The 7263-nt window shown below is 38.8% G+C and overlaps 3 non-coding genes across 3 annotated transcripts; all 3 read right to left on the bottom strand.

Moving 5' to 3' along the window:
- Positions 1 to 443: 443 nt before the first annotated feature.
- Positions 444 to 562, bottom strand: LOC128661889 (5S ribosomal RNA). Its single transcript, XR_008402662.1, has one exon. It is a non-coding gene; the product is annotated as a 5S ribosomal RNA (ribosomal RNA).
- Positions 563 to 918: 356 nt separating this feature from the next.
- LOC128661827 (5S ribosomal RNA) lies at positions 919 to 1037 on the bottom strand. The gene has a single exon (XR_008402629.1). It is a non-coding gene; the product is annotated as a 5S ribosomal RNA (ribosomal RNA).
- Positions 1038 to 1397: 360 nt separating this feature from the next.
- On the bottom strand, positions 1398 to 1516 carry LOC128661783 (5S ribosomal RNA). The gene has a single exon (XR_008402619.1). It is a non-coding gene; the product is annotated as a 5S ribosomal RNA (ribosomal RNA).
- Positions 1517 to 7263: the final 5747 nt, after the last annotated feature.

Raw genomic sequence — 7263 nt, 5'->3', positions numbered from 1 at the left:
GATGGTACTGACCAGGCCTGGCCCTGCTTAACTTCCGAGATCAGACGGGATCGGGTGCATTCAAGGCAGTGTGGCGGTAGACACTTAGCGCTTCTTCCCAAAGCTTTTTGTTCTTGCTCATGCTGTCATTCACAGTCTGTAAAAAATTGAAGAGTTAAAATGGGGTTAAAATTTAGATGGCAAATATATAAATAAATTAATAAATAGCGCCAGTACAGGCCCAGAATCACTTGCTGACCCATGACAAAAACTATACATAGATAAAGAGTTTCCTGCCCCTTTTTCTGCCTGCCTGCCTGCCTGTCTGTCTTTACAAAAGATAATTATCTTTAATACAATGGACATCTAATTTTTAGTAATTGCAAGCTACAGTTGTTTCAATGAATATTGCTACTATCAGTAAATATGACGCATGCTTCACTGCTTTAAAAATGAAAAAAAAAAGCCTACCGCACCTGGTGTTCCCAGGCGGTCTCCCATCCAGGTACTGACCAGGCCTGGCCCTGCTTAACTTCCGAGATCAGACGGGATCGGGTGCATTCAAGGCAGTGTGGCGGTAGACACTTAGCGCTTCTTCCCAAAGCTTTTTGTTCTTGCTCATGCTGTCATTCACAGTCTGTAAAAAATTGAAGAGTTAAAATGGGGTTAAAATTTAGATGGCAAATATATAAATTAATAAATAGCGCCAGTACAGGCCCAGAATCACTTGCTGACCCATGACAAAAACTATACATAGATAAAGAGTTTCCTGCCCCTTTTTCTGCCTGCCTACCTGTCTGTCTGTCTTTACAAAAGATAATTATCTTTAATACAATGGACATCTAATTTTTAGTAATTGCAAGCTACAGTTGTTTCAATGAATATTGCTACTATCAGTAAATATGACGCATGCTTCACTGCTTTAAAAATGAAAAAAAAAGCCTACCGCACCTGGTGTTCCCAGGCGGTCTCCCATCCAGGTACTGACCAGGCCTGGCCCTGCTTAACTTCCGAGATCAGACGGGATCGGGTGCATTCAAGGCAGTGTGGCGGTAGACACTTAGCGCTTCTTCCCAAAGCTTTTTGTTCTTGCTCATGCTGTCATTCACAGTCTGTAAAAAATTGAAGAGTTAAAACGGGGTTAAAATTTAGATGGCAAATATATAAATAAATTAATAAATAGCGCCAGTACAGGCCCAGAATCACTTGCTGACCCATGACAAAAACTATACATAGATAAAGAGTTTCCTGCCCCTTTTTCTGCCTGCCTGCCTGTCTGTCTGTCTTTACAAAAGATAATTATCTTTAATACAATGGACATCTAATTTTTAGTAATTGCAAGCTACAGTTGTTTCAATGAATATTGCTACTATCAGTAAATATGACGCATGCTTCACTGCTTTAAAAATGAAAAAAAAAGCCTACCGCACCTGGTGTTCCCAGGCGGTCTCCCATCCAGGTACTGACCAGGCCTGGCCCTGCTTAACTTCCGAGATCAGACAGGATCGGGTGCATTCAAGGCAGTGTGGCGGTAGACACTTACTGCTTCTTCCCAAAGCTTTTTGTTCTTGCTCATGCTGTCATTCACAGTCTGTAAAAAATTGAAGAGTTAAAATGGGGTTAAAATTTAGATGGCAAATATATAAATAAATTAATAAATAGTGCCAGTACAGGCCCAGAATCACTTGCTGACCCATGACAAAAACTATACATAGATAAAGAGTTTCCTGCCCCTCTTTCTGCCTCCCTGCCTGTATGTCTGTCTTTACAAAAGATAATTATTTTTGTGTTATATGCGGTTGTTATATTTGGCTGGAGAGCTGCAGAATGGTGAATATCAAATTATACACAACGTTAAATCCAATAATTTTGTTGTGGTTAAACTAATTAGCATTTATTAAGTTTTAGTGTGAATTTTATATTTTTAAGCAGTAAACAGTGTTTCTCCTTTAAGTAAAAATGAAACTTTGAGCTTGCCTTACTATCCTTGAGAAGAATGATAACACTGTGCATGTTTTGGTTTTCTTTAACTAAAAAAATAAAAAAAAAGTTCTCTCTCGTGTTTGGCTTTGTCGCAGAGAGAAAGATTTGTACTTTACATTTAAAGCGGCAGTACTGGTGTTTTATGTTATAAAGAATGATAATTATAAATTGCTAACTGCAACAAACAAGTATTTATATTATATTCTGTCACAGAATATAGCTTAAAAACATAATTTATGTAAGAACTTACCTGATAAATTCATTTCTTTCATATTAGCAAGAGTCCATGAGCTAGTGACGTATGGGATATACATTCCTACCAGGAGGGGCAAAGTTTCCCAAACCTCAAAATGCCTATAAATACACCCCTCACCACACCCACAAATCAGTTTAACGCATAGCCAAGAAGTGGGGTGATAAGAAAAAAGTGCGAAAGCATAAAAAAATAAGGAATTGGAATAATTGTGCTTTATACAAAAAAATTATAACCACCACAAAAAGGGTGGGCCTCATGGACTCTTGCTAATATGAAAGAAATTAATTAATGAGCTAGTGACGTATGGGATAATGACTACCCAAGATGTGGATCTTCCACGCAAGAGTCACTAGAGAGGGAGGGATAAAAATAAAGACAGCCAATTCCGCTGAAAATAATCCACACCCAAAACAAAGTTTAAATCTTATAATGAAAAAAACTGAAAATATAAGCAGAAGAATCAAACTGAAACAGCTGCCTGAAGTACTTTTCTACCAAAAACTGCTTCAGAAGAAGAAAACACATCAAAATGGTAGAATTTAGTAAAAGTATGCAAAGAAGACCAAGTTGCTGCTTTGCAAATCTGATCAACCGAAGCTTCATTCCTAAACGCCCAGGAAGTAGAAACTGACCTAGTAGAATGAGCTGTAATCCTTTGAGGCGGAGTTTTACCCGACTCGACATAAGCATGATGAATCAAAGACTTTAACCAAGACGCCAAAGAAATGGCAGAGGCCTTCTGACCTTTCCTAGAACCGGAAAAGATAACAAATAGACTAGAAGTCTTTCGGAAATTTTTAGTAGCTTCAACATAATATTTCAAAGCTCTAACTACATCCAAAGAATGCAACGATCTTTCCTTAGAATTCTTAGGATTAGGACACAATGAAGGAACCACAATTTCTCTACTAATGTTGTTAGAATTCACAACCTTAGGTAAAAATTTAAAAGAAGTTCGCAACACCGCCTTATCCTGATGAAAAATCAGAAAAGGAGACTCACAAGAAAGAGCAGATAATTCAGAAACTCTTCTAGCAGAAGAGATGGCCAAAAGAAACAAAACTTTCCAAGAAAGTAATTTAATGTCCAGCGAATGCATAGGTTCAAACGGAGTAGCTTGAAGAGCCCCCAGAACCAAATTCAAACTCCAAGGAGGAGAAATTGACTTAATAACAGGTTTTATACGAACCAAAGCCTGTACAAAACAATGAATATCAGGAAGACTAGCAATCTTTCTGTGGAAAAGAACAGAAAGAGCAGAGATTTGTCCTTTCAAGGAACTTGCAGACAAACCTTTATCCAAACCATCCTGAAGAAACTGTAAAATTCTAGGAATTCTAAAAGAATGCCAAGAAAAATGATGAGAAAAACACCAAGAAATGTAAATCTTCCAGACTCGATAATATATCTTCCTAGATACAGATTTACGAGCCTGTTACATAGTATTAATTACTGAGTCAGAGAAACCTCTATGACTGAGAATCAAGCGTTCAATCTCCATACCTTCAAATTTAAGGATTTGAGATCCTGATGGAAAAAAGGACCTTGCGATAGAAGGTCTGGTCTTAATGGAAGAGTCCACGGTTGGCAAGTAGCCATCCGGACAAGATCCGAATACCAAAACCTGTGAGGCCATGCAGGAGCCACCAGCAGAACAAACGAGCACTCCTTTAGAATCTTGGAAATCACTCTTGGAAGGAGAACTAGAGGTGGAACGATATAGGCAGGATGATACTTCCAAGGAAGTGACAATGCATCCACTGCCTCCGCCTGAGGATCCCTGGATCTGGACAGATACCTGGGAAGTTTCTTGTTTAGATGAGAAGCCATCAGATCTATTTCTGGAAGTCCCCACATTTGAACAATCTGAAGAAAAACCTCTGGGTGAAGAGACCATTCACCCTGATGTAATGTTTGGCGACTGAGATAATCCGCTTCCCAATTGTCTATACCTGGGATATGAACCGCAGAAATAAGACAGGAGCTGGATTCCGCCCATACCAGTATTCGAGATACTTCTTTCATAGCCAGAGGACTGTGAGTCCCTCCTTGATGATTGACATATGCCACGGTTGTGACATTGTCCATCTGAAAACAAATGAACGACTCTCTCTTTAGAAGAGGCCATGACTGAAGAGCTCTGAAAATTGCACGGAGTTCCAAAATGTTGATTGGTAATCTCACCTCCTGAGATTCCCAAACCCGTTGTGCTGTCAGAGACCCCCAAACAGCTCCCCAACCTGTCAGACTTGCATCTGTTGAAATCACAGTCCAGGTCGGAAGAACAAAAGAAGCCCCCTGAACTAAACGATCGTGGTCTGTCCACCACGTCAGAGAGTGTCGTACAATCGGTTTCAAAGATATTAATTGAGATATCTTTGTATAATCCCTGCACCACTGGTTCAGCATACAGAGCTGAAGAGGTCGCATGTGAAAACGAGCAAAGGGGATCGCGTCCGATGCAGCAGTCATAAGACCTAGAATTTCCATGCATAAGGCTACCGAAGGGAATGATTGAGACTGAAGGTTTCGACAAGCTGAAACCAATTTCAGACGTCTCTTGTCCGTCAGACACAGAGTCATGGACACTGAATCTATCTGGAAACCTAAAAAGGTTATCCTTGTCTGAGGAATCAACAAACTCTTTGGTAAATTGATCCTCCAACCATGTTCTTGAAGAAACGATACAAGTCGATTCGTATGAGATTCTGCTAAATGTGAAGACTGAGCAAGTACCAAAATATCGTCCAAATAAGGAAATACCACAATACCCTGTTCTCTGATTACAGATAGAAGGGCACCGAGGACCTTTGTAAAAATCCTTGGAGCTGTTGCTAGGCCAAACGGCAGAGCCACAAACTGGTAATGCTTGTCTAGGAAACAGAATCTCAGAAACTGATAGTGATCTGGATGAATCGGAATATGCAGATATGCATCTTGTAAATCTATTGTGGACATATAATGCTCTTGCTGAACAAAAGGCAGAATAGTCCTTATAGTTACCATTTTGAATGTTGGTATCCTTACATAACGATTCAATATTTTTAAATCCAGAACTGGTCTGAAGGAATTCTCCTTCTTTGGTACAATAAAGAGATTTGAGCAAAACCCCAGCCCCTGTTCCAGAACTGGAACTGGCACAATTACTCCAGCTAACTCTAGATCTGAAACACATTTCAGAAATGCTTGAGCCTTCACTGGATTTACTGGGACACGGGAAAGAAAAAATCTTCTTGCAGGAGGCCTTATCTTGAAGCCTATTCTGTACCCTAGTGAAACAATGTTCTGAATCCAAAGATTATGAATCGAATTGATCCAAATTTCTTTGAAAAATTGTAATCTGCCCCCTACCAGCTGGGCTGGAATGAGGGCCGTACCTTCATGTTGACTTGGGAGCTGGCTTTGGCTTTCTAAAAGGCTTGGATTTATTCCAGACTGGAGATGGTTTTCAAACTGATACCGCTCCTGTAGGGGAAGGATCAGGCTTTTGTTCCTTATTGTGACGAAAGGAACAGAAACGATTAGTAGACCTAAATTTACCTTTAGATTTTTTATCCTGTGGTAAAAAAGTTCCTTTCCCCCCAGTAACAGTTGAAATAATAGAATCCAACTGTGAACCAAATAATTTATTACCCTGGAAAGAAAGGGTAAGCAAAGTTGACTTGGAAGACATATCAGCATTCCAAGTTTTAAGCCATAAAGCTCTTCTAGCTAAAATAGCTAGAGACATATACCTGACATCAACCCTAATGATATCAAAGATGGCATCACAAATAAAATTATTAGCATGTTGAAGAAGATTAACAATGCTATGAGAATTATGATCTGTTACTTGTTGCGCTAAAGCTTCCAACCAAAAAGTTGAGGCTGCAGCAACATCCGCTAAAGATATAGCAGGTCTAAGAAGATTACCTGAACATAAGTAAGCTTTTCTTAGAAAGGATTCAATTTTCCTATCTAAAGGATCCTTAAAGGAAGTACTATCTGCCGTAGGAATAGTAGTACGTTTAGCAAGAGTAGAGATAGCCCCATCAACCTTAGGGATTTTGTCCCAAAACTCTAATCTGTCAGATGGCACAGGATATAATTGCTTAAAACGTTTAGAAGGAGTAAATGAATTACCCAAATTATTCCATTCCCTGGAAATTACTTCAGAAATAGCATCAGGGACAGGAAAAACTTCTGGAATAACTACAGGAGATTTAAAAACCTTATTTAAACGTTTAGATTTAGTATCAAGAGGACCAGAATCCTCTATTTCTAATGCAATTAAGACTTCTTTAAGTAAAGAACGAATACATTCCATTTTGAATAAATATGAAGATTTATCAGCATCAACCTCTGAAACAGAATCCTCTGAACCAGAGGAATCATTATCAGAATCAGAATGATGATGTTCATTTAAAAATTCATCTGAAAAATGAGAAGTTTTAAAAGACCTTTTACGTTTACTAGAAGGAGGAATAACAGACATAGCCTTCTTAATGGATTTAGAAACAAAATCTCTTATGTTAACAGGAACACTCTGAGTATTAGATGTTGATGGAACAGCAACAGGTAATGTAACATTACTAAAGGAAATATCTGCATTAACAAGTTTGTCATGACATTCATTACAAACAACAGCTGGAGGAACAGATACCACAAGTTTACAGCAAATACACTTAACTTTGGTAGATCCAGCATCAGGCAGCGATTTTCCAGAAGTATCTTCTGATTCAGGACCAATCTGAGACATCTTGCAATATGTAAAAGAAAAAACAACATATAAAGCAAAATTGATCAAATTCCTTAAATGACAGTTTCAGGAATGGGAAAAAATGCCAGTGAACAAGCTTCTAGCAACCAGAAGCAAATAAACAATGAGACTTAAATAATGTGGAGACAATAATGACGCCCATATTTTTTGGCGCCAAAAATGACGCCCACATTATTTGGCGCCTAAATGCTTTTAGCGGCAAAAATGACGCCACATCCGGTAACGCCAACATTTTTGGCCCAAAAACATAAAAAATGACGCAACTTCCGGCGACACGTATGACGCC

Source organism: Bombina bombina, chromosome 5, assembly GCF_027579735.1.
Source record: "Bombina bombina isolate aBomBom1 chromosome 5, aBomBom1.pri, whole genome shotgun sequence".
In the NCBI taxonomy this organism is placed as follows: Eukaryota; Metazoa; Chordata; class Amphibia; order Anura; family Bombinatoridae; genus Bombina; species Bombina bombina.
Note: the sequence above shows the minus strand (reverse complement) of the source record. Positions and strands in the feature narration are given on the sequence as shown.